Source organism: Odontesthes bonariensis, chromosome 18, assembly GCF_027942865.1.
Source record: "Odontesthes bonariensis isolate fOdoBon6 chromosome 18, fOdoBon6.hap1, whole genome shotgun sequence".
NCBI classification, from domain to species: Eukaryota; Metazoa; Chordata; class Actinopteri; order Atheriniformes; family Atherinopsidae; genus Odontesthes; species Odontesthes bonariensis.
In genome coordinates, this window is record NC_134523.1 from 25041274 (window position 1) to 25069159 (window position 27886).

The following is a 27886-nucleotide window of genomic DNA, read 5'->3' on the forward strand; positions in this document are numbered from 1 at the left end:
TTCCATTGAATTTTTTTCCATTGAATTCTTTTCCATTGAATCCTTTTCCACTGAATTTTTAGATGTTGAATTTTTTTCCATTGAATTCTTTTCCAATGAATCCTTTTCCACTGAATTTTTTTATGTTGAATTTTTTTCCACTGAATTTTTTGATGTTGAATTTTTTACACTGATTTTTTTTTTTTTTTAGAATTTTTTTTTCTTTTTACACTATTGGTTTTTCAAATTCAAATTCTGATTTTGATGCGGTAAAAATTCAATATTAGAAATTCGTATTCAAACTCTGATGGCATAGAAAAACTTCCATACAGACTCATCTGCCCTCATGCATCCACAGAAACCCAAATCTCTCCCTGACACGCACACATGCTGGGATCAGAGCTGATCTGAGAGCTGCAGGGATGCTGTCTCTCTCAATCTTCCCACTGGATGTTTTTTTTTTTTTTAATGTCTTCATACTCACTGCCCGACATTCAGCCGGGAGCCTGGTGAAGGCTTTCGAGTGACTATTCCTGCACAGCAGGGCAGAGGGGCCAAGTGTTTGTGACTTCAGATCCTCAAATTAAGGTTTAAATAACCAGAAAACGGTACCTCGGCTGGGCAGGAATTAAAGTGGAAGAGTGTTGGTGTGAGCCAGTTTGCTTTTCTTTATCTTTTTAAAAACATTTTTACTAACACTTCCTAATTTCTTTCATCTTTTCTCCCCCTTTGAACTTCTTCTGTCGGGTGACGTCTTTATTTTTTCCTGCTGGGGTTTGACTTTTGACGTTTGGCACTCTGGTGTTCGGTCAGGTTTCTTCTTTCTTCCTCTTCCCTTTGACGCATTGATCACAGATCTCTAAATTCAGTGGGGAAAAAATTCAACTTCTAAAAATTCAGTGGAAAAAAAATTCTTCAAAAAATTCAATGGAAAAAAAAATCAATAGAAAAAAATTCAATGGAAAAATAAATCAACTCAAATAATTCAGTGAAAAAAAAAATCTACTTAAAAAAAATTCAACTTTTTCCACTGAATTATTTGAAGTTGATTTTTTTTCCAATGAATTTTTTAAAGTTGAATTGTTTTCCATTGAATTTTTGTCTCTGCGCCCATGACGACACAAATCCACGAGCACGTTTCCAAGATGCTTCGGTGCATGCTGGCAAACTTTTCTCATCTCTTGGTGTTTGCAGCTCAACATCACTTGTTCAATGGGTGAAAATCCTCTCCTTCCCTCTTGTGTGCCTTTTTTATTTATTTATTTTTTGAGGAATTACTTGGATTTATCACCATGTTGAGCTTCACAACAATACACGATTTGGGAAAAGAAAAAAAACAAAACACCAAAAGACGGCGAGAAAAGCTACATTTAGAAAATCCGTGGGAAATCTGAGCTGCAGATTTGAATTGTGTCCTCTGAAAACAAAGATGCTTTGTAGCCAGGCTGTGTGCAGGGAGTGTGGGAGGTTCACAAGTGGCTAAGCTGCTACTGTTCTTGCTGGAAGCAGAGCATTGTGACTGACTCAAAAGTATCACAGAGGCTATGCTTTCCCCCTCTAACACACACACATGCACACATGGCTCAACTAAATCCTGTACAAAGTCATGTTAAACCTCCACACTCGCACTTTGAGGACTCACATGCACACAACTTGCTTTTTTCTTTTTTTTAAGTACCTAAGATGAAGGCCAGACTTTGTGATCCATCCTCCTCGGTGTTGTGTGTGTTGCCTTTTGTGTTTGGCGGTTTTGCTCGTGTTCTGCAGAAGCAAACATCTCGATGGGGTGTAAAGTGCCATAGTGAGTCTAAGTTAAAGAAGGTGAGTGCCAGACTGAAGCAGACACTTTACTCCATGTGATGCCTGATGTTCAGCCTTACATACAACCTTCTAGAAACTGTTACACGTATTTAAACACTCCAAAGCTGCGCCGTTAATCGTGTCTTTCATGAAAGTTTTGTCTCTTTTGTTATTTTAAAGTGAAGCAGGATTCTTCATTATATCAGTTCAACTTTTTCCAACTTGAAATTTTACGAATTTTTGCTAAGTACATACAAACAGTCTTGGATATTTTCAAGTGTAGTTGGGATTTCTCAAGCCAGTTATACACATTTGTCATAGCATCTGTCAATTCTTGCGCAGCATGTTTTTTATCCTTTGCATGGACATACAGAACAGCATCATCAGCATATATTTGGCAGGTGACATTCAAAGGACAACAACTTGGCAGATCATTTATAAACAAACTGAATAGCAGTGGGCCTAGTACTCTTAATGTAATGACATCCAACAATTTAAACATCCAAAACATATGGCAGTAAAGAAAATAAAAATTAAATGATTAAAATAGATGCAATAAACTGCAATAATTAGACAGCAAATTACTGTGCAATGAATATGAAATAATGAAAATAATAAAAATAAATAAGTAAATAAACACATGTATAAATACAAATAATAATAATAATAAATAAAAAGTATTTTGAAATGTAGGTTACAGCTTGCACTCCCAACAAATAATTAAATAGTTTTCATTATCTCATTCTCCCTCCCTCAACGTGTCACTCTTTTAAACTGCCTTTGAATTGTTGATTCAGGCCAGCAATGAGATGGGAAATGAATGGTTAAAACCAGCAAATAAGGAAAAATGAATTGTTTTATGCAGCGCTGTGCGTTAAGAGATTCACTCTCCATGGATAAACACTGAAAAAAAGACTGTTGGATCCATTTTACATGCTTATATCTGCTCCCACATTGAATATAAAGGTTTAAAAAGGCTCAGCCAGCACAGTGCATATGCTACTCCTTATTATGTGAAGACATCAGGACAACAATAAACTCCTACGTGTCATGGAAGCAGGTGAATCGCAGACTGCAATCTGAATCTTCCTCAAAATAAATTGCACCAAACTCCCTCCTGCAGGCCAGTCATCAGATTTGCAGCCAAATCATTATTTTTTTTCCTTTTCCATCGGTCCAATTCTAAAAGCAACCCAGAGGGGAAATTCCCAGTGCTCCAGATGGCCAGGATGCCACTCGTGGTGAATCACAACACGAACGGATCGTTTGATTCACCTTTTTTAAATTGTTTTAATTGTTTAATTGTTTTAATTGTAAACTGGAATTGTTTTTTTCTTTAAATATTAATATCATTTAAGGGTCACAGTAAATGTTGCTAACTAATGTAAATGTAATGTTTTGGGTAAATAAATCGTTTGATTGATGGATTGAATTTTGTGTCCCAGCCTACATGTTAGGGATGTCCCGATCAGTCATTTGATTTTGAGTATCTGCAGATACTTCCTACGGGCTCACCACCCGTGGGAGGGGCCATGGGGGTCGGGTGCAGTGTGAGCTGGGCGGCAGCCGAAGGCAGGGACCTTGGCGGTCTGATCCTCGGCTACTGAAGCTGGCTCTTGGGACGTGGAACGTCACCTCTCTGCTGGGGAAGGAGCCTGAGCTGGTGCGCGAGGCTGAGCGGTTCCGGCTAGATATAGTCGGACTCACCTCGACGCATGGCTTGGGCTCCGGAACCAGCCTCCTCGAGAGGGGTTGGACTCTCTTCCACTCTGGAGTTGCCCGCGGTGAGAGGCGTAGAGCAGGTGTGGGCATACTTATTGCCCCCCGGCTGTGCGCCTGTACATTGGGGTTCACCCCGGTAGACGAGAGGGTAGCCTCCCTCCGCCTTAGGGTGGGGGGACGGGTCCTGACTGTTGTTTGTGCTTATGCACCGAACGGCAGTTCAGAGTACCCACCCTTTTTGGAGTCCCTGGAGGAGGCACTGGAGAGTGCTCCTCCGGGAGACTCCCTCGTCCTGCTGGGGGACTTCAATGCTCACGTGGGCAATGACAGTGAGACCTGGAGGGGCGTGATTGGGAGGAACGGCCCCCCCGATCTGAATCAGAGTGGTGTTTTGTTGTTGGACTTCTGTGCTCGTCACGGATTGTCCATAACGAACACCATGTTCAGGCATAAGGGTGTCCATATGTGCACTTGGCACCAGGACACCCTAGGCCGCAGCTCGATGATCGACTTTGTAGTCGTATCGTCGGACTTGCGGCCGTATGTCCTGGACACTCGGGTGAAGAGAGGGGCGGAGCTGTCAACTGATCACCACCTGGTGGTGAGTTGGCTCCGCTGGTGGGGGAAGAAGCCGGTCAGACCTGGCAGGCCCAAACGTATTGTGAGGGTCTGCTGGGAACGGCTGGCGGAATCCCCTGTAAGGAGGAGTTTCAACTCCCACCTCCGGCAGAGCTTCAACCATGTCCCGGGGGAGGTGGGAGACATTGAGCCCGAATGGGCCATGTTCCGTGCCTCCATTGTTGAGGCGGCCGACCGGAGCTGTGGCCGCAAGGTGGTCGGTGCCTGTCGTGGCGGCAATCCCCGAACCCGCTGGTGGACCCCAGTGGTGAGGGAGGCCGTCAAGCTGAAGAAGGAGTCCTATCGGGCCTTTTTGGCCAGTGGGACTCTGGAAGCAGCTGATGGGTACCGACAGGCCAAGCGGAACGCAGCCTCGGCGGTTGCTGAGGCAAAAACTCGGGCTTGGGAGGAGTTCGGGGAGGCCATGGAGAACGATTTCCGGACGGCCTCGAGGAGATTCTGGTCCACCATCCGGCGGCTCAGGGGGGGGAAGCGGTGCACCGTCAACACCGTGTATGGTGAGGGCGGGGCTCTGCTGACTTCAACTAGGGACGTCGTGAGTCGGTGGGGGGAATACTTCGAGGGCCTCCTCAATCCTACCGACACGCCTTCCGATGAGGAAGCAGAGTTGGGGAGCTCGGACGTGGGACCTCCCATTTCTGGGGCTGAGGTTGCCGAGGTGGTCAAAAAACTCCTCGGTGGCAAGGCCCCGGGAGTGGATGAGGTCCGTCCTGAGTTCCTCAGGGCTCTGGATGTTGTGGGGCTGTCTTGGTTGACACGTCTCTGCAGCATCGCGTGGACATCGGGGGCAGTGCCTCTGGACTGGCAGATCGGGGTGGTGGTCCCCCTCTTTAAAAAGGGGGACCGGAGGGTGTGTTCCAACTATAGGGGGATCACACTCCTCAGCCTCCCTGGTAAGGTCTTTTCGGGGGTACTGGAGAGGAGGATCCGCCGGATAGTCGAATCTCGGATCCAGGAGGTGCAGTGTGGTTTTCGTCCTGGCCGTGGAACAGTGGACCAGCTCTATACCCTCCGCAGGATCCTGGAGGGTGCATGGGAGTTCGCCCAACCGGTCTACATGTGTTTTGTGGACTTGGAGAAGGCGTTCGACCGTGTCCCTCGGGGACTCTTGTGGGGGGTGCTCCGGGAGTATGGAGTGCCGGACTCCTTGATATGGGCTGTTCGGTCCCTGTATGACCGGTGTCAGAGTTTGGTCCGCATTGCCGGCAGTAAGTCGGACATGTTTCCTGTGAGGGTTGGACTCCGTCAGGGCTGCCCTTTGTCACCGATTCTGTTCATAATTTTTATGGACAGAATTTCTAGGCGCAGCCAGGGCGTTGAGGGGGTCCGGTTTGGCGACCTCAGAGTCGGGTCTCTGCTTTTTGCGGACGATTTGGTTCTGTTGGCGTCGTCAGGCCGTGACCTTCAGCTCTCACTGGAGCGGTTCGCAGCCGAGTGTGAAGCGGCTGGGATGACCATCAGCACCTCCAAATCTGAGACCATGGTCTTCGGCCGGAAAAGGGTGGAATGCTCTCTCCGGGTCGGGAATGAGATCCTTCCCCAAGTGGAGGAGTTCAAGTATCTCGGGGTCTTGTTCACGAGTGAGGGACGAATGGAACAGGAGATTGACAGACGGATCGGTGCGGCGTCTGCAGTGATGCGGGCTCTGCATCGGCCCGTCGTGGTGAAGAAGGAGCTGAGCCAGAAGGCGAAGCTCTCGATTTACCGGTCAATCTATGTTCCTACCCTCACCTATGGTCACGAGCTGTGGGTAGTGACCGAAAGAACGAGATCGCGAATACAAGCGGCCGAAATGAGTTTCCTCCGCAGGGTGGCTGGGCTCTCCCTTAGAGATAGGGTGAGAAGCTCGGTCATCCGGGAGGGGCTCGGAGTAGAACCGCTGCTCCTCCGCATCGAGAGGAGTCAGATGAGGTGGCTCGGGCATCTGGTGAGAATGCCTCCTGGACGCCTCCCCGGTGAGGTGTTCCGGGCCCGTCCCACTGGGAGGAGGCCCCGGGGAAGACCCAGGACACGTTGGAGAGACTATGTCTCTCGGCTGGCCTGGGAACGCCTCGGGGTCCCCCCAGAAGAGCTGGAGGAAGTGGCCGGGGACAGGGACGTCTGGGTCTCTTTGCTCAAGCTGCTGCCCCCGCGACCCGATCCCCGGACCAGCGGAAGATAATGGATGGATGGATATCTGCAGATACTTTTACAGTACATTAAAAAAATGAAGAACGGTGAAGAAACAGATCCAAGATGTCCCTGATTTTTTTGTAAATACCTCCACACCGCAGACATTCGTGCTCCCGGCTTCAAGCTGCTGCCGTGTTCTGCTTCGCTTTACGGCAGCAAAGTGACGTCATGCCGCATGCGTTGATTCTGCGTTGAGTTGAGACCATAGACGTAAAAATTCGTGGAATTATGATTATTGTAGTTGGGGATAAACACCGTCCTCAGCCGAAATAAATGCAATGTGGAGGCACTGGAGACCCAGAATTTGTTGCTACACCCCTGCTCACTGGTATCGTCTCCATTTAGTTTGGGCTGTCCAATCAGAGATAAAGATGGTGGCCATCCTCATCCCTGATTGGTCCTTTGGCTGTCCGACACACTTAAATACTGCCGTTGGCTTCGTTAAACGTTCATCTTCATGTGATTTGTGTCTGTATAAAGTTTGTGTCGTTGTCCATTTCCAACACAAGACGGGAGGAAATAATTTGGGTATTTTTAATTATCATCAGATTTATTTTGTTGCTCATTTCCTTCTTTGTACTCGTGTCAGTAAAAACAATGAAAATACAGAAATGTATTGATATAAAAACAGAATATCTGTTGGAACATTTTCCATTTCTCCTGTTCATCGTTAAAACGATGCGAACGATGCTTTGACTTTTAACTTGACTCTGAATGATTTAGTCCCAGTTATTTCATATAAAGTGAAATGGGCCACGTAAATCCATGTTTTGTGCTTAATTTTTGATGCTACAGCTAAAGATCAGCAGCTTTCACATATTTTCACTCGATTTAAGTTTGAATTTCTGCAAACTCTCAAAGTTCATCTCATCTCAAAGCAATCTTATATTTAACATATTCTACATATTCTCTCCTTTGTGTGCTCTTATTCTTGTTGTATGAATTTCTAACTGAACTTGGATCTTACGATGGTGCTTGCCTTCAGTATCAGTCCTAAGTTTAAAAAGAATTAAAGGGTAGCAGTGTTGAAGCCATCTATTGGTACACTCTCAGAAATAGGGGTACAGTACAGAGTCCTTTTCTGCCCCCTGAGGTACTAATATACTAATGTACCCCCTAGAGTTAATTATTTGAGCTAAAGGTACATATATGTACTCAAGTGGTAAAAGGTACATATATGTACCTTTTTGAGGGTCCAAAAGGTACATATATGTACTCAATTGGTAAAAGGTACATATATGTACCTTTTTGAGGGTCCAAAAGGTACATAAATGTACTCAAGTGGTAAAAGGTACATATATGTACCTTTTTGAGGGTCCAAAAGGTACATATATGTACTCGAGTGGTAAAAGGTACATATGTGTACTCAAGTGGTAAAAGGTACAAATATGTACCTTTTTGAGGGTCCAAAAGGTACATAAATGTACTCAAGTGGTAAAAGGTACATATATGTACCTTTTTGAGGGTCCAAAAGGTACATATATGTACTCGAGTGGTAAAAGGTACATATGTGTACTCAAGTGGTAAAAGGTACATATATGTACCTTTTTGAGGGTCCAAAAGGTACATATATGTACTCGAGTGGTAAAAGGTACATATATGTACTTTTTTTTCTACATGCTGGGGTACAATAGACATAACCTGACTCACGTCATCTGGCTGCGTTCACCAACTACACGCGGGGGCGTTCCCTTTCCTCACACAACCATCTGAGGAGCCTGGGAGTCATATGTGTTTCGTCCGATTACAAAATAATCAGAGCCAATCATTAATCGCTGGGACTTTGGATGAATGGCGGCGTTATGGCCGCGTTATGGCCGCCCATTCATGCTCCAGAGGGCGGGAGTCAGGTAAGCTCTGAGCTACGTCATGGGTTGAGTCATTGGGAGTGGCTGAAGTGGCGTGTCAGTCAAGATGACGGACAGATTCTTCATCCAATCACATGCACGAGTTTTAGAAAAAATAGCCCCATTTGAAATCATGTCGGTTGTGGGCTCGTCCCAGATGGTATGCGAATACCAGAGGGCGGGAGTCAGGTAACAATAGACAGTCCTTGTTAGGCTACTTCAGTATAAGGGTACAAAATTGCCACCAGAGGTACAAGATTGGTCTCTGTAAGGTACAAACCACAAGGGTACAAAACTATACCTTCTGAGGGTACTGCCCCAGTGACAAGCCATCGTACCCCTAAAGGTACAGTTCTGTACTTTATTTTCTGAGAGTGTACTATCTATCCCTGCTAACGGACATCTGTGCGTCGTATGCAGCTGATTCACCGCGATGTCCTCCCAGCACTCAGACGCCGTCTGCATGTATCGAGCCAATTACTTCAGCACAAGTGGCAGCTTTGGTCGGGGAAGGAAATCATTACAATTGAGCCCTCTACAAAGAAAATTGCCTGTTTTAAAGGTCAGCGCAGTTATCTGCTGCTGCGGAGGCTGCAGCCGGCTGAATAAAACCAGGTTTCAGTGCAGCTAAACTGTGCCATTCAGAGAATTTCAGATTAGTTTGTTGTGACTTTAGGTAGACAGTTTGTTTTTTATTCGTGAGTGCAGCTAGCATAGGAGTCCTTTTTCATGGAGGTTTCTTAGCCCAATGTCTTATCTCAAATTACAGCTTTCAAAAAGGGGAAAAAATGTGTTTTGATCCAGCTTTTGTTCGTTTACCCTCTGCTTTACCATTTAGGAATCCACCACTTGCCACTAAGTGTTGCAAACAAATGTAAATCGCAGTCTCTCAGCTTGAGATCTAAACTGCCAGGCTCCACTTCTCAGTAATGAAGCGGTTAATACCTCAGCACTTTGTGTACACGGGGCCAACCCATTCAGCTGATTTCCCTGCTGAGGACCGCTAACACCAGATGAAATCGCCGCTCTGTCTGGTGTTTCCGCTGCCTTCGAGCAGCCATCACGGGTCCTGATCGCCAGGCACGTGCACAGATAGACCCCTAGTTGTGCTCAAGCACCTGCCCTTTTGCCCTGGATGAGAAAAGTGCCCTTTCTGCTGGTGCCCAATTTTTTATAAATATAATAAAATAAAAATGACTTTTTCTGTCATCAACTCCCCCCAACTGTGTTTCGATATCTGACGGTGCATTTATTTGAGTTCTTGTGAGAATTTCGCCCCGACATGCACCGCGGCGCCCACAAGCCTCCCACGCGCCCCTCCCTCCCTCCTCCTCCTTCACTTACTGCCTACTGCACGTGCAGTCAGTGCTGAGCGTCAGGCTAAACGGCTGAAGCCAACTTCTTCTCTAACCCGGAGCATCAGACAGACAGGTAATGACAGTGCAATACCCCGACGTTGTTTGGTGATAAATTAACAACAACAATTAGCGCCGCTGAAAACATTACGTCGCAACTGGTCCGACGTTTGCTAAAAAACAAACAAAAAAAAACCCTCACGAAATCCATGATTTAAAAGCCTTGCCCAGTTGTTTACTGACGTTTGTCATGTTTAATGAAGAGAGAGGGGAGAGAGGCAGGCAGACATTAATTATTTTAATTATTGAAAAGAAAGGTAGGTCTTAAGTTGAGCTACATGACAGTCTGGTGAGGTAATGTGGTAGGCTATAGGCTATTATTAGTGTAATGCTGCTTATGCTTCAACTGTCAGAAAACAGTAAAAACATGGGTGTGTACTGTGTTGTCAGCTTTAGAGAGATATGTAATGTCTTGATTATTATGCACTACATTGATTTATGTCATTTTAAAAAAATTGCAGCATAATGCCAAGAAAAGAGAGACTACAAAAACAGAAGGACAGGGAAAAGCAGCAAGCAGCTCAGGGTAGCAGCTCTCTTTTATCTTGGATCAGGCCATCAACTATTAAAACAAATGAGGGAGAATCAGAAACCCTACCTGGTCCAGATGAGCCCACCACAGATGAGGAAGGACAGACAGAGTGTAGGACTGAGTTATGTTCAGGGGCAGCAACAGAAACAGTTTTGCCTGAGGAGATGAGTGAAGAAGAGGGTGAATCCTTGCCATTGTTGAAGAGAACACTGGCCAGCTCATCTTTCCAACATTTGTGAAGATGGTAAGGATCTATGCAACACTGCCAGTGACAACAGCTTCAGTGGAAAGATCCTTTTCAAAACTGAAGATAATAAAGGCCAGGCTCAGGAGTCTCTGTGGGGAAGAAAGACTCTCCGACCTTCTCCTGCTTGCCATTGAGCAAGACATTGAAATAAATCACAGTGAAGTAATAAAAATCTTCCAAGAGATGGCACCAAGGAGGATGCTCCTGTGAAGATCCTTTAATTTATTCAGAGCAGAGTTTTTTTTATTATTTAACATATTATTTGGTTATACAATATGGCCTTGAATGAATGAACCTTTACCAAGTCACAAGTACCAGCGAAATTGTAGCCATCAGCCCGTCTTTGTTTTTGTCTGGCCTTGTTTTTGCCTACTATTCATTTATTTATTCAATTTGATAATTTGAGTTAGTATTGGTTGCGTTAACAAAAATAAATATATACGTTGAAAATATCCGACTGTGTTATTTATTTATTTATCATTATTTTAATTTCATGTATAATTTTGGCGATGGGTGCCCTTTTTTTTGCTTGAGCACCTGCCCCCCAAAATGTCTGTGCACGTGCCTGCTGATCGCCCCCCCCCCCCCCCCCGTAAACTTAAGCAACATTTGAAACATTTTCAAGTGAGAAAGTAGTCGTTTAGATCCCCAACGTGTTGAAAATCTGACAAAATACCGGCTATTAACAATTTGGTTCCCACGAATTCGGCGCTACTAAAGCTAGCCGTAGTGAGCAACGCACTTCCTGTTATTTTCACAAAATAAAATACCCGTTGCCTTTTATCATAGGGAAAGCCATTACGATACAATTGGTGCTTTTGTTTTGAAAACAGGAAGTGAACCTACCCTCGTTGTAGCTAGCTTGAAACTGCCGTTTTGACAGGAAATGACGATCGGCGACGTCACGTTATGTTGCATCTTGGGTAGTTTGAGTATGAGTAGTAACCTCATGATGCATACCCAACATTTCAGAGAATCTAGTATGCATCCGGGAACTTCTCGCATACTCAAACTCACATAATAACTCAAAAAGTTAAGAGTAGTAGGAGAAGTATGCGGTTTCGAACACAGACCACATTTACCTTAATACTGGGATGAGCGGAAGCTGGCCCGCATGTCCTTGACTTTTTTTCATGTTGTATGTGTAGTTTGTTGTTTTAATTATAGTTAGACATTCAGGATGAGCATGGTTTTTGTGCTGGTTTTTGCCCTGTTTTTTTAATTAAAAACCGATCTATTGTGCCTGCATCTCGCGCTGGCTAAAGGAGCTAGCGTGCACTGTGGTCAAGTGTGACGGTGGTTTAAGCGGGCTGCGTTGCCAGGTTTAACAGAGCCCCCTTTAGGAAACACCATTAAGAATAGAATAGAAATTGAATAGAAAAATACTTTATTCATCCCCCAATGGGGGAAATTCAAATTAGTCAAGTAGCTAAAAAAATTATTAATATTTACAATGATTGTATATTAACAACAGCAATAATAAAACCAATTCTAATAAAAATACTACTACTAACTAATAATAATAATAATAATAATAATAATAATAATAATAATAATAATAAATGACTGAATACAAAAAAAAAAATCAATCAATCAATTTGAGAAGAACATGTCAGCAGTCACTGTTAAAAAGCCTTATCGCTGTGGGAACAAACAAACAATTAAGCCTTAATTAATACTTAATAAAAATACTTTACTGTACTGTGCAGTATTCGCTGTATGTTATTTGAAAAAATGTATTGTTATTGTTACCATATTGTTATAAGCTACTATGCGAGTGTGAGCCGCCAATTAAAGCTTGAGGAGCCGCGCAATGAGCATCTCTGATCTAATTAATCACGTGATTTCCCTGATTAATCACGTTTAATCGCATTTGTACGCAAAATCCAAAAATGAATCCAAAAGTAGTGTATAGCTTTTAGCATTTAGTTTTATTTTAAATGTGCTGTCATATGAATGAAAGTGCCATAACATTTGTTGTGCAAACACACTTTTAACATCAGCATCTTTATGTAGAAGCCTCGCTCCACTGTCTGTTTCCTTGAATGACTTGCTGCTATCAGTTGTGTGTTTTGCCTTGAAGTGATATTTTAGACTGGAACTACTACAATTCAACTTGGCTGTAAATTTGGCTGTAAATGCAGGAATTTTTTGCGAGCCGCGCAATGAGTATCTCTGATCTAGAGACTTTTGGGTCTTCCTCTTTAGATACATATCCCACAGCCCCACCCTGAACCCCATCCATCAACATGTTCATGATGCCAGCTATGCATGGCTCGCTTGGTTACCGCGGCGCCAGCTGGATCTGCCCGGGGCACTGTGCACAGAGAGTGGGAGACGACGTTGGCAGAAAAAAAATGATTGGAGTGGAGGATGGGCGGGGTGGGCAGCGGAATAGAGACAGAGACTGCAGAGGGCCTGAAACCAAGATAAAGGCCAGCGCTAGGAAGGAGATGGGGGGGAGGGGTTGGAAAGGCAGAGAGAGATGGGGAGGTAACAGCAGGAGAGGAGAGGAGAGGAGAGGAAGGTCCTCTAAAAACACAGATGACCTCTGGGCTGGTTTGTAGGAATGAGCTCGAAGGATGCCGTGACCTCATCTGTCCTTTACCTCCCTGCCCATCACTTCACCCCCATGCACAAGAAAAGTCCTTCCATGGCAAGTCCAGCTGGCGCTGGGCTGGGGGCTGTGTGGTCATTCCAACACACACACACATATACACACATATATAAACACACACACACATATATGTTCAAACACACTGTCACATCTCGATGGACCAGTGGAGAAGCATTTCCTGGATGGCCTGCAGCGAGTGAGATAGCCGTCCACTGGAAAGACACGCACACTCACTTTGAAGACACACTCAGTGTTTCGCACATGCACACTCGGACAAACTGAACCATGCAGCGCTGCGCACGAGATAATCAGATGATGTAGCCACGGGGGGGGGGGGATTCTGGCTCCGACTCACTCTGACGTAAAGGCCTGGCTAACCTCTCGCACAGGCTTGATGAAACACGAAGCAGTGGAAGTTTAACTCGTGCCATGACTCTCAGAAATATTCTGCTCACACACTCGAGTGTTCACATTCCATCGCTTTGCCTTAAAAATGTGAGAATGAGCAATGTTCACGGGGATATCTTTAAGACTTCATGGAGGGAAAATCACACTCTGCTGGGGTGCTTTAACTCCCCCGAACAGAAAGAGCTGTGCTCAGCTGCACAGCTTCACCCTAAAACCAACAAGTTTTTACATCGTTCTTCTGTTTTACGCCTTATACTTCGTGTTGTTATTCATGTACAGCACTTTGTTTCAGCCACGGCTGTTTTTAAAGGGCTCTATAAATAAATTTGAGTTGAGCACAGTAAAAAACATGCCTTCATTATTTAGTTACATTATAAGGCTGGACGATAAAACAATAACTTTTCCTCGATAGAGATATGAAACACGGTCGATATACTTTTCCATAGATTCCATTTGTCCATCTTTTGACAGACAACACGAACAGCCAATGACAACGAGAGTTGACTGACATGGGAAAAAATATCGTGATACATATAGATATCGACTGACATGAGATATATATCGCGATATATATCGATATCGACTGACATGGGGAAAATATATGTATATCAATATTGACTGATATTAAAAAATATTGTGATGACTTTTTCCCAGCCCTCGTCCTATATACTCCTTTAAGTATGAATTCTCTCACTCATGTAGATACAGAAGCCTTAGCTAATTACTGTGTCTGCAGCATTTTTTGGCTTCCTGTATAAATGTTCCTCTTGTAACAGTCAGTAAATTGCCGGCTGTTTAGACTTCTCGTCTAATCTTCGAGCCGATTCAGTTTCCTGTGCTCTGGGATAAAACTGGAGGAATGACTTGCTGTCATGCCAGTTCAGGCTGTCTGATGTTTATAGTGGAAGAGTTTCAGTCCTATGTGGGATGAAATTGTTAAGACAAGGGTTTGTTTGCTCACTTTTCTGTCACCAAAGGGGATGTTCCCATCGGAACTATTAGGACCGTGTTATTCATTTATTCAAAGAGTTGAACAAATTTTAGAAGCTGTGCCATTTCTTTGTTGTCATCTCATTACTATCGCTATCTGTGCTCAACTGGTCTGTCTGATAAATCGCAGCTGTTGGGCTTTGAGTGGTGTTTCTGCTAAAATAAACAATGCTGCCAGAGTGCGTCTGCAACACAGCATGATGCGTGTGTGTGCGAGCAAACAAGGACACCAGGAAAAGCCATTTTATTCATTTCTTCTCAAGTGTTTTCACAATTCTGGGTAAAATAAGACGTCGGCGTACAAAACACACACAGGGAGAGTCAGTCAACGAACTTTATCTTTAATCTTCAGCTCCGCAGTTCTTTTTAAAGCGAGACATAAAAGGCTTTACACAAGATTAAAGCTCCCCCTTTGATAAGAATCGAGTTCTTTTTACCTTGTTAACATATCCGTGAGATGTTTTCTGTGGCTGAGGATGCTTTGAGGCTCAGAAAGGCGAGGGCAGGCGGTCTGCATGTTCCACGTGGCACATCGGAGGAACCGATGCTCGATGGATGGAGCTAATTTGTAAATGTTGTGAGGAGCCAAAGAATCGAGATGCTAGCATAAGCTATGGGGAGACGTTAGCATAAGCTAAATGCATAAACATAAAGCTGTCATTCCTAAATCACACCAAACGATTTCCTCCTTTACGATGTCCCAAAACATTTATCTAGTGACAGTCTAATCCAGTTTATTGTGTCTATTTGTACACATCTTCATCCTTATTTGAAAAACTGGATTCAGCATTGTCAACCAGAACAGCAACACGTGACATTTTACACTCCGTCATTATTTATTTACCAAAAACTCAGTTTAAATGTAGAAGCAGTGTGAAAAACTAACTCCGTCCTTGTTGCTTCCATAGGAATTAAGAGGTTGAGTAGCAGCCAGGTGCTGCTAATCAAATGCACTGATTAACCGATCATCAGTCAGTGTGAGCAGCTCCATAAAAGCAGAAGTTCTGCAGCGTTCAGGTGTGTGTTAACACGATGCCAAGGAGGAAAGGCATCAGCAATGGTCTTAGAGAAGCAACTGTTGCTGCCCGTCAATCTGGGAAGGGTTATAAGGCCATTTCCAAACTATTTGGAGTCCATCAGATTATTCACAAGTGGAAAACATTCAGGACAGCTGTCAATCTTTCCAGGAGTGGACGTCCCAGCAAGGTCACCCCAAGGTCATCTTGTTCTCAGCATACAGTTTGTATAGTTTACCATGATACGCTGGCACCAGCACGAGCCGGTTTATTTCTGGTCCCAAACCCGGATAAATGGTGAGGGTTGCGTCAGGAAGGGCCGAATCAATGACGCAACATCGACTCGCTGTGGCGACTCCTGATAAAGGGAAAGGCCGAATGTTGGTCCTTTCTATGATTTTTAACATGATTCATAAACTCAAGTTGTGCATCGGTTGTTTGTGTGATTTATGAATGATGTAACAATAGTTCAGACGGATGCAAACCAGACTAAATGGAGGCTACGACTGGTTACAACCAAACCCCAACCAGGAAGTGTTTTAGGACGGAGGTGTTGTGTTGTTCACTGAGCAGGTGTTGAACCCGCATCCTGTTGCTGAATGCGCCGCATATAACGTCACCATCCACCTCCCGAAGAGGACTTTTTTTGTTTGTTTTTGTAATTCACTTTTTTTTATTGCTTTTCAACAGTACAACAAAAGAAACAACACATACATGAACAATGACAAGAAAAAAAACAACATAACATGAAAAAAAAGACGAAACAAACATTACTCGCTAAAAAAACGCTTACATAAACTAAACTCATCCCAACATAAAGATAATTACATACATCAGGGTTAACATCTCCAGCTTCACTCCCACAGTCGCCATCCAACAACAAATCAGACTCTTGTCACAGTTAGGACACATCTTGCTATCCACATAAAGATTCATCAACATTGCCCCACCAATCAACCATCTCGCCCAACATTTATGAAGGGACCCCATAGTTTCATGAATCCTTATTGTTCAGCCTGAAAATCAGGTGCTCGTAGCTTTGCTATTTTGTTAATTTCTCCTATCCACTCATTAAATGGTATAATATTTTTGGTTTTCCAGTGTCTTAGAACAACCCTGCACCCTGTAGTAAGGGCCCATCTACACCATAGAGTTTGCTGGAATGATAAGTCTATTCCCTCTCTTATTATACATAGGGCGGGGCTCTGAGATAAATTTGTCCTGAATACTTTGTTGATGAATAATATTACATTTTCCCAAAGGTTTTGTGTCATTTCACATTCATACAACATGTGTAAAAGTGTTCCCTTACTCCTCTCACATCTCCAGCACAACTCGGATTCACAGAGCTTTAGTCCCGCCATCTTACAAGGAGGCCAATAAATTTTCATTACATATTTCATATGTAATGAAGCGGGTCTGTATTTCTCTAGATGTCTTTATACCAGGATCCGGTTATTTCCTTCCACTTCTCCGTAGTTATCTTGCCCCGTAGATCCTCATCCTATGCTCTCTGGGTGGGATTGTCTTATAAGACTGTAATATCTAGATGCCCCACCCCTAGTCCCATGGTTGCCCTGTACTAGTTTTTGTAACTCAGTTTTCGTTGTGCAGATCTTATACTAAATTGTGCAAAAGACATATAGTTGTCCCCCTCAAAAACATCTCCAATAAAACTAATCCCTGCTTCAATCCAGGACTTCCAATAGAGACTGAAGAGACACTTGAAGAACTGTTTATTCCAATCATATCCAAGCTGTGGAAGTTTTTTTTTAAATATTTTATATATACAGTTCTCAGGAACGCAGATTACTTTTCAGAGGATTAATAACTGCTGAGGTTGGACTGTGAGAATGTAATTTAGCGACGCGGTGACTGAAATGTAGACCAAAGTGTGATGGCACGGAGCAGAAGCAGCAGTGGAACAACCGGAGATTAAGTCTTTCAAAGGGACTTATTTCCTGGGCTGAGTCGCTGCTCATCTGCCAGAGCAGAATAAAGAGAGATCACCAAGTATATTTGTCTCATTTCTAGTCCAAATATCTCATTACACTTAATATAAGACACAACTGCCTAACAAGTACTATTTCAGCCAGATATAGGGACTTGTTTGAAGACAATACATCTGGAATATCTTGTTAAGTGAAAAAGTCTTGAAAACAAATTGTTTTGAGTCACATATCACATGAAACAAGCTTTTTTTGACATTTGAAGAGGTTTTTAAGCTAATTTCAAGATCACTTTTTATCTCAAAAGTCACATCTTATTTCAAGAAATATTGACAAGCCAATTTTCACTAGTTCTATTGGCAGATGTTTTTGCTTATTTCAAGCAAAAAAGTCTTGTATTTGTTGTTTTTCTGACTTATTTTTGGAGGGGCATTTTTTTCCAGTGATGCAACCAGGAGCTGGTGTTGTTCTGTTTGATTGTGATTAGTTTGATTCAGAAACAAGGGGTTCCACCTTCAGTTTCTGGATGTTGATGACAACGGATGCTATTTTTATGGTGAGTGGCTGATTTCTTATCATCTAAATCTTTGTCTCCATCGAGGTAACTCGCACGCTGAACTCAATCTCTCAAAAATAAGAACCCCGAACAGTGAGGTCAGCGGCTCTATCTATCGACAGAAATATATTTCAGAAACAAAGCCGAGCAGATCTGATTGAAACCTTCAGGAATCGCGGTCGGCCCCCCTCGGTGTGACCACCGGGGCTGTGGCCACGCAGGGGTAACGTCTGTCAGGGAGATAAGAGCCGAGCAGAGGGCCTCCAGGCTGCAGCTTATCGCACACGGAGACCTGGAGGGAGCACACAAGCACACATGGGATGGGGGTGGGAAGGGTTCTGTAAGCAAGATTTAAGGTTTGGAAGGTTTAAATCTCACTCCGGCATCACCGGGTGCACAGCAGCAGCAGCCACAGTCTCCTTCTCCATCTGCCTCGCCGCAGGGTGACGGTTCAGTCAAATGATCGGTGTGTGTGGCATGTTAAAGGAAAACAGAAACACGTAAACACGTGGTTTATGATTGGAACTCATCATGTGAGCGCCATGGTTTTCTCTCTGTGCTTGTTTTAACCGAGCTGTGGCGTAAAATGCTTCACATTCTGTTGTTCAACAACTTTACCGGGCTTTGAAATCGCAGCATTGTTTTGATATTTCAACGCGACACAGAGCTGGTGTACTCAGTTAATCCGAATAAAACCCTCTCTCCTTTCTTTTCTCTCTTTAAACACTGGAAAAAATGCCCCTCCAAAAATAAGTAAGAAAAACAACAAATACGAGACGTTTTTGCTTGAAATAAGCAAAAACATCTGCCAATAGAACTAGTGAAAATCGGCTTGCCAAGATTTCTTGAAATAAGATGTGATATTTAGGACTTTCGAGTTAAAAGTGATCTTGAAATTAGCTTAAAAACCTCTTCAAATGTAAAAAAAAGCTTGTTTCATGTGAAATATGACTCAAAACAAGATGTTTTCAAGACTTTTTCACTTAACAAGATATTCCAGATGTATTGTCTTCAAACAAGTCCCTATATCTGGCTGAAATGGTACTTGTTAGGCAGTTGTGTCTTATATTAAGTGTAATGAGATATTTTGACTAGAAATGAGACAAATATACTTGATAAGACTTTGATTTTTTCCAGTGAACATTTAATAAATCACACAGAATATACAGATTCCTGCTTTTTATTTGGGCTTTAAATATAGAGCACTTTTTCAGCGCTGGATATCACAACAATTAAAAAGAGGAAGTCTAATTACTCCCAGTGCAAGGCGGAGGCCGTCTGACGATCTGACGTGTCAGCAATTAAAATACATTTTGTCTTACTTTGTGGAAGTAAACTTTTAAATACAATTTGTTTGGAGGTTTAGATGAAATTAAGAACAGCTTTACTGAAAGCAGGAGAAGTTATATTCATATTCATATTCATATTATTATTATTATTAGAATAGACTGTAATGAGACACACCACCGGGGTCAACAATGCTGCGTTGCCATGGTAGCTGAAGTAAAAGGGCCGTGTTGAACTGTCTTTGGCGTTATTCACGCTACAGTGAAGCATGTACACCGTAAAAGTGTTCACTCACCCATCCAAATGATTAAATTCAGGTGTTCCAGTCACTTCCTTGGCCACAGGTGTGTAAATCCAAGCACCTCGGCATGCAGACTGCTTCTACAAACATCTGTGAAACAACGGGTCGCTCTCAGGAGCTCAGTGGACTCCAGTGTGGTACCGTGACAGGACGCCACCGGTGCAACAAGTTTCCTCGCTGCCAAATATTCCACAGTCAGCGGTCAGTGGTGTAATAACAGAGTGGAAGCAATTGGGAACGACAGCAGCTCAGCCATGAAGTGGTCGGCCACGTAAAACAGAGCAGGGTCAGCGGATGCTGAGGCGCAGACTTTCTGCAGAGTCGATCGCTGCAGACCTTCAAACTTCATGTTGCCTTCAGATTAGCTCAAGAACAGCGTGCAGAGAGCTTCATGGAATGGGTTTCCATGGCAACGGCATCCAAGCCGTACATCACCAAGTGCAAAGCGTCGGATGCAGCGGTGTAAAGCACGCCGCCGCTGGACTCTAGAGCAGTGGAGACGCGTTCTCTGGAGGGACCAATCACGCTTCTCCATCTGGCGATCTGATGGAGGAGTCTGGGTTTGGCGGTTGCCAGGACAACGGTTCTTGTCTGACTGCATTGTGCCAAAATGTAAAGTTTGGTGGAGGGGGGATCATGATGTGGGGTTGTTCTTCAGGAGCTGGGCTCGGCCCCTTAGTTCCAGTGAAAGGAACTCTGAATGCTTCAGCAGACCGAGAGATTTTGGACCATTTCATGCTCCCAACTTTGTGGAAACAGTTTGTGGAAACAGTTTGGGGAAACAGTTTGGGGATGGCCCCTTCCTGTTCCAGCATGACTGAGCACCAGTGCTCAAAGCAAGGTCCATAAAGACCTGGATGAGCCAGTTTGGTGTGGAAGAACCTGACCGGCCTGCAGAGTCCTGACCTCAACCCGATAGAACACCTTTGGGATGAATTAGAGCGGAACATCAGTGTCTGACCTCAAAAATAAGTCAGAAACCCCCATAAACACTCCTAAACCTTGTGGAAAGCTTGGCCAGAAGAGCTGAAGCTGTTATAGCTGCAAAGGGTCACATTAAACCCTCTGGATTAATAATGGGACGTTACTGAAGTTCATATGTGTTTAAAGGCTGATGAGCCATACCCAGGCTCCGCCCTCGCAGTGACGCAACACCTTCGGCTCTGCTACACTTACTCAGGCAAACTGCTCATTCAGGTGGATTCGAGTTCCCGAAAAAATGGGAACTCCACCCACTTTTTCGGGAAGCAATCAACTTTGAGCAGCGGCAACGGCCCAGGGTAGAGGCGTGTTCAAGGTAGTGACGTGGTTGAACTGCCACTCAACCCATGGATTGTACACGGAAGCGCTTCATTCAATATCAACATGGAGCAGCGTCAAGCTTTTGACACTGCTGTAGATGCTGTAATGAAAGTGTTCGACGAGAGATTCTCGTTAAAAATCGAGCAAAGAACAGCCCTTGAATCATTTCTTGACAGGAAAGACGTTTTCGCCTTGCTCCCTACTGGCTTTGGTAAGAGTTTAATCTACCAGTTAGCCCCGCTGGTAGCTAAATCATACGTCAGAGGAAAGAGTGGTGTGATTGGCTTAAGCTTAGGCACAGCCTTTTCTGGCCACAACCAGTAGCAACCCGAGGGAGGCGGGTTGACCAGGCCATTTCGAATCGTATTCGTTATGGTCTTGGTCAGACCAGAATCTCGAAGAGATTTGAAAGTCTATGTTAATCAGGCTAGATGAGCCAATAATTTTGGCATTATGGTGTATGTTTAAGTTCCTTGTTCCTCATCTTACTCTGAGAAAGAATGGAGTTGTAATTGTGGTTTCCTGGAGGGGAGAGAGGCAGATTTATAGCTTTTACCCTAACATCGGTTTATGTGTGTTTAGCACCATACATGAGTTCCCCTGTAGGAAAGCCAATTGAAATGAACTGGGGGAATTTCTTGTTCTGTGTGGTAGACACAAAAATTACACCTAATTAGGATTAGGCCTTTAAAAAGCTTGAAATACAAGAGCCGTACATTTAGAAAAGCATCTGTGTGTGTTACAGGATCAAATTAGCAGAATTAACAGAGGAAATTAGACCTTTGATTAACTGAAACTGAACAAAAATAGGGTTCAAAAGGTAAAAATGTAGGAAAATGGAAAGCGCTGGTTCCACAGAATAAATGGTGGTTATTTCTACAAAGTCTCGTTGCTAGATTATTTCCTGGGAAGGAAGCCAAGAGTTGATGTTTTATTTTCAGTCGGTAGTGATAAGTTGTGGCACCTTTTTCTCCTTTAAGACGGTCGTTGTAATGGAGGCACAGCGTTGCAGTTAGATGCTGCATTACCTCGAGAAAAGAAGGTTTCTTTCATGTCGCAGGTAGACACAGCTTCTCTTGTGGAATATCCAGCTGGCTTCTGTGTTCATTAAAGACACAGCGTAAAGTGTAGTTACACAGTGGCAAAACATATATTATTGAGCACTTTTCAAAGTGGATCCACTTAAGTTGGGATGTATTTCCCTTCATCTGTCACTACTCATTAAAACTACATTTTAACGTTCTTGTGATGTAACTAATATCAATTGTTGAACAAGACATTTTCACCATCTTTACAGTGCTGTAATGACTCTGGCTGACGGTTTTGAAGCTGGTGGTGTGATTATTGATAGGAGCTTTCTTCTTATAATAACATCCATCCATCATCTGGGCCCAGGGACGTTCCCAGGTTAGCTGAGAGACATACCACTGTATGTCTCTCGGCTGACCTGGGTTACATGGCACTGAAAAGATCGGATTATTAGCTAAATTACAATAAGACTGAGTTATTAAATTCATGTAGACACCTTAATCTGACTATAAATTGGATCGGATCGGATTAAGACCCCGAGATAACTGGGTTGAAAGTCACTCTAAACCTGCTTGTAGACGCTGAAGCTCGTGGTGAATTAGACTTTCCGTTCTGCGCATGCTCCAGATGTTTTCCCGGGGTCGTGACCCGGAAGTCAAAGGAGACGATATTACTGTTGTTGTCGCCGTCAGAAACAAACAAACAATGCGATGGAGAATGCTCCGTTGGGCATCGAGTTTGTGCAACAAGCAGCTCATCACAGACCAAATGTAGAGGGACGTAGCTTCATCTTGCTCTGCGTTCTCCATCTTTCTCCAATGCCTGAGTTTGTTGTTGTTGTTGGTGGTGAAGAGGTCAACAGGAAGTGGCTCTATTAGCAACAGTTGGAATGGGTACAGCGCCACCTATCATACCGGGGTATGACACGCTTTGTGCCTCTGATCCCATTCATTCACCGCCATATATCCAAGGAGAATTACCGTCGCTCAACTCTTATTGTAATTTAGCCAATTATCTGATCCTTTCAGTGCCATGTAACCCCACTGTAAAGCTGTGTTCGAAACCACATACTACATACTGATCGACCAGACAGAATGCAGAGCGTTTACCCACAATGCATTTCGCTCCTGCCCGAGCCGATATCAGCCGGCCTGAAGCTGATTTCACTTAAGCTCTAAACTCTGTAAACTTTAGCAACATTTGAAACATTTTCAGGCGAGAAAGTAGTCGTTTAGATCCCCAACGTGTTGAAAATCTGACAAAATACCGGCTATTTACAATTTTGTTCCGACAAATTCGGCGCTACTAAAGCTAGCCGCAGTGAGCAACGCACTTCTGGTTATTTTCACAAGATAAAATACCCGTTGCCTTTTATCATAGGGAAAGCCATTACGATACAATTGGTGTTTTTGTTTTGAAAACAGGAAGTGAACCTACCCTTGTTGTAGCTAGCTTGAAACTGCCGTTTTGACAGAAAATGACGATCAGCGACGTCACGTTACGTTGCATCTTGTGTAGTTTGAGTATGAGTAGTAACCTCATGATGCATACCCAACATTTTGGCGAATCTAGTATATATCCGGGAACTTCTCGCTTACTCAAACTCGCATACTAACTCAAAAAGTTAATATGAGTAGTAGGAGAAGTATGCGGTTTCGAACACAGCCGTAGTCTCTCCAACGTGTACTGGGTCTCCCCCGGGGTCTCCTCCCAGTGGGAAGGGCCCGGAACACCTCACCAGGGAGGCGTCCTAACCAGATGCCCGAGCCACCTTATCTCTAAGGGAGAGCCCAGACACCCTGCGGAGGAAGCCCATTTCGGCCGCTCGTATCCGCGATCTCGTTCTTTCGGTCCCTACCCACAGCTCGTGGCCACAGGTGAGGGTAGGAACATAGATTGAGCGGTAAATCTTCGTGACGACGGACCGATGCAGAGCCATGCATCACTGCTGATGCAGCACCGATCCGCCTGTCAATCTCCCGCTCCATTCGTCCCTCACTCATCAACAAGACCCTGAGATACTTGAACTCGTGCACCTGGGAAAGGATCTCATTCCCAACCCAGAGGTAAGAAACCTTTTATCCTTACCTCTGACGTGCGGCACACCAGTGAATTTTACGGTGAAACTATAACCAAATATATATCACCAAACCAGGTCTTTACTTTGAAATACACTGTATGCATCCTTTTAAAGCCTTTAGATGAGCAGCCAGATGAGTTGGAATCTTTGGTACTGAGTAGTATATGGTGTGAATATTTTAAAGAGAGATACCTGTTACACTGCAGTCTGTGCCTGAATATTTTACTTTTGGGGCCTATGTGGCGAACACAGACTTCCAGACTTTTTTTTTTTTTGTTTCTCCTCCAGTACAAAGGAAGTGTGAGCTCATTGATAGAGCCGAGCCAAGCCAAGCCACTGGTTCCAATCAGGGTGAGGCAGCCTGTGGGTGACCGTCGAATGCACAAATGAGCACACGCTCACCCATATGCTCATGACGTACTGTTCCCACTGCCCCCGGGCTCCTTTCCATTCATTCTTCTCACTCTTTTCAGTGGTTTTCTGGATCTGCTCTCCAAGGCTGAACTTCCTCAGCTGTTTGGCTTCGGGCAGACTTACACGGAATAGTTCGCTTCACACATAGAGATTGTGCGCCGCACACCACAAACATCCCACGTGGTCCGTACATTTATACATCTGTGGTTTTCATTATGCCATCCTGTGATTTACAAACACTCTTTTGTTGTTCGTGCATTCTGCACACAGTCATTGTTGAAGTGTAAAGCAGGGTCAGATGTTCCTTGTGTTACCTGTAGCAGAAGCTTGGCAAGGCAGCGGTTCATGATTACCTCTGTGCTTCTGCTACTGCTTTCCATTTCAATGTTAAAGAACCTGGGCCACAGCTCTGCTATTTGCTTGCCTTTTTTTTGTTTGTTTGTTTACTGCAGCCTGCTCCCACACTCAGGTACAGTTGCACAGCACATGCACACACATCATTGCACCAATACTAATAAGCAGATATGGAGCATACTTATCATTTTAAGGCATCCACAGAAAAACACTCGCCGAACATCCAATCTGTGTTGAGGGCTTAGTCACATTTTCTCTTTTCTCTCAGTGTTTGCAACTGTGAGCCGCTTATGGAAGTTTTTCTGTGCCATCAGAGTTTGAATACGAATTTTTTAATATTGAATTTTTACAGCATCAAAATCAGACTTTGAATTTGAAAAACAAACAGTGGAAAAAAAAATCAATTTCTAAAAACAAAAATCAGTGTAAAACAATTCAACATCTAAAAAAAAATTGTTTTTCCATTTTTTTTTCCCCGTTTTTTTCCATTGAATTATTTGAAGTTGAATTTTTTTCCAGTGAATTTTTAGATGTTGAATTTTTTTCCACTGAATTTTTTTTTTTAGATGTTGAATTTTTTTACACTGATTTGTGTTTTTTAAAAATTGATTTTTTTTTTTTTACACTGTTGGTTTTTCAAATTCAATGTCTGATTTTGATGTTGTAAAAATTCAATATTAGAAATTTGTATTCAAACTCTGATGGCACAGAAAAACTTCTATAGCCGCTTCATTCCAGTGTGACACATCCAAAAAAGCTCAATAAACCGCCCCTGTCATTCTGCCTTTGAGTGAGTTTATAGGCGTGTGTGTAATGTGTCTGGGCTGCCTGTAATCTTGCAGACAAGCACGCCGTCTTTCAATTAGCCAGCAGTTCGTGTTCAGGGTCAGACCTCCATCACAATGTGGGGCTAATCCACTGCGAACTGATCAATGCAGAAAAGGATGGATGGGAGGAGGGCTGGAGCAGCGTCGGCTCAGATGCTGGAGAAAGGGACGGCGGAGGATTTCAATGTGTTTAAAGACCTTTAAGCAGATAAGAGAGGTAGAGTGGATTTGTTTGCTCAGATGTTGTTTATCTCAGTCAGAGGTGACTCTGATGGCGGCTTTTGCTTGATGATTAAATGGTGATCAAACCAGAACTTAATCAGTGGGAATAAAAAGATGCTTTCGTCTTCCTGTGCAGCTGTAAGCTCAGAGTTGGCGAGAATAATAATTAAACATCTTGATCACAATGAAAAACTTCAGATCAGGTGTTACAAAGGGAAGAACACAGTAGGTGTAAATTGGATTCATGTTGATTTGGGACAAGACACTGTATAATAATGGGCTTCTATTGACTTTCTTTCATCGCTTTTTAAAGAACTAAACTTCACAGGATCAAATGCAGGATCCATCAGGGGCAGAGATGAACAAACTGCAGCACTGGTGCATTAACTGTTTGCTAATGTGCAGCGTCAGTGTTGTTATCCAGATGCAGGCGGTGCCAGAAAGTCACCAGAACTTCCACCATTCTCTCTGAGGCATCATTTTTAGGGGCTGTGCGAGTTAACTCGTTATTATCGCGTTAACTCGTTGAATATTTTACAAATATTTTTATAAATAAATATTTTATCGCGCATTAGCGCAGGTTTTATTATTTATTTTATTTTGTAAAAGTCTGTTGCTGTCTGCTGCAGAACCGGAAAAGAAAGTAATCGGCGGATCCACCAAACATGGAGAAGGGTACGGAACTTTTACTCTGCCATTTTCATTTTAAAGTTCTTCCAGACGGCGGAGTCGACAGAACCAAAGTCATTTGTAAACGCTGCCAAGTTGAATTGTCTTCTCAGCGTAGTAGTTCCAGTCTAAAATATCACTTAAAGGCAAAACACACAACTGATAGCAGCAAGTCATTCAAGGAAACAGACAGTGGAGCGAGGCTTCTACATAAAAACTACAGAAAGATGCTGATGTTAAAAGTGTGTTTGCACAACAAATGTTATGGCACTTTCATTCATATAGCAGCACATTTAAAATAAAACTAAATCCTAAGAGCTATACACTACTTTTGGATTCATTTTTGGATTTTGCGTACAAATGCGATTAATCTGGGAAATCGTGCGATTAATTAGATTAAAGTTTTTAATCGTTGCCCAGCCCTAATCATTTTACATGTTAACATAGCCAGAAGGATTCCTCAACCATCGAAGCTGCCTGCTGAAGATGATAAAGTACAGAGGATGAGTGGTTTTTGTGGTTTTTCATCAGAAATATCAACGATTTGCTATTTGAAACATGAGATATGGTCAAATCGGATGCTGTCTCTGAGTCCCGATCATAAAGGGGTAATTGGGCAGCAGTGGCTTTAAAAAACAGCCATGGGCCCCATTCCAATTCCTTTCCATTTCCTGTCCTGGCAGGTGGGCAGGTGTTCCACACCTTATGTTTCGGGGATTTAGGAACGGTGGTCATCTGGCTGTTTAAACTGTCCCCCCAATCCCTGGTTGAAGGGGCCAGATAAAGTCTGCCCATTAATCCGAAACAAAAGGGGCACAAGAACTACCCACCAGAAAGCAAAACAGAGCAGTGGGACTGGGCAATAAACCGGTCCACATTCGGTTTGCTGGAACGTTCCTTTCTGAATCCTTCGTCATTACTATTCTTATCTGCCACTTCTCCATCTTTCCTGTTTTTAAACGGTGGAAACGGTCCATCTGAAATTTGTTTCCCTCCTTTTTCTTTCTTCTCTCTTGGGCCCCCTTTAAACCCCCCCCCATATCTCCCCCCGATCCCCCTCGTCTTTCACGCCGCCCTCGAATGAGTCACCCGACCACAAATTGCCCCATTTAAGATGGAGGGCGCAGCGGAGAACGGTGGGAAGTTTACTTAGAGATAGAGATGAATTGAGTGCGAGAAGGACCAGAGGAAGTCTGATGCCTTTTTTTTTGTTGATAAGTATCAACAGCCGAGGTCTGGATCCAGTCAGCTCCTTGCGTTCAGCCAAGCAGAATAAGGCTGAAAATATATTTGACGGCACGCACGCACAGACACTCGAACGATATCCAAATGGGATACATGTGCAGCAGAGGCAGTTCAATACATAATGCAGGTCGCGGAAGCAGGAACACTTACTCGGCTGTGGATTATGACACATGAGTGCGCTCATGCATATGTTTATGTGCGCTTGAATATTAGCCAGAATCTGCACCGAATTAATGAAGCCACAGACATGTAGGTATGACGCATCAC

The 27886-nt window shown here is 43.6% G+C and overlaps 1 protein-coding gene across 2 annotated transcripts in view; it reads left to right on the forward strand.

The window, feature by feature from the left end:
- The window catches only part of pvrl2l (PVR cell adhesion molecule related 2 like), a 516877-nt gene that overhangs the window by 236007 nt on the left and 252984 nt on the right, over window positions 1-27886 (forward strand). The window lies entirely within an intron of this gene.